The sequence below is a fragment of the Pteropus vampyrus genome, unplaced genomic scaffold, assembly GCF_000151845.1.
Source record: "Pteropus vampyrus isolate Shadow unplaced genomic scaffold, Pvam_2.0 Scaffold343, whole genome shotgun sequence".
Lineage (NCBI taxonomy): Eukaryota > Metazoa > Chordata > Mammalia > Chiroptera > Pteropodidae > Pteropus > Pteropus vampyrus.
The window spans coordinates 704863-705396 of NW_011889124.1; positions in this window are offsets into that span (position 1 = coordinate 704863).

The window sequence follows — 534 nt, forward strand, 5'->3', positions numbered from 1 at the left end:
TCTCACCTCGCAGTGGAGCTGCCACGCCCCTCGCAGGCTGTCCGGCAGGCTGTCGGGTGCCTGCGTTTCGTGGCACCCTCCCCGTAATGCTCCGTGCCCACACCCGCATCCTCCGCGTGGCGGCTTGGCGCATCTGCACGTCCCCGCCGGTCCCCTCAGGACCACTACTCACAGCCACCAGTAGTCCCTCGAGAGTGGGCACCACGGTTATTAAACTGCCCCCCGATCGTTAGGCATTTCGGCTGCGTCCACGTTTTTTGCCGTTGAAAATAGTGTGCATGAGCGCCTGCAGGCCCACACCTCCTGTGCGGGCTTCTGGGGTGGCGCCATGGGGTCGGGGCACCGAGCCGCTCCGCGGGGCTGTGCTCGCACTGCGGGATGACTTTCCAGGGCTGCCTGCCTCCATCACCCACCGGCAACAGGCGCCCCACGACCTGGGAGCTCCGCGGCATGCGGCCCCCCACCCCCCACCCCCGCGTGTCAGCCCGACCCTCCCCAGGGCCCATCGACACCGCCCAGCTCACTCTGACATCG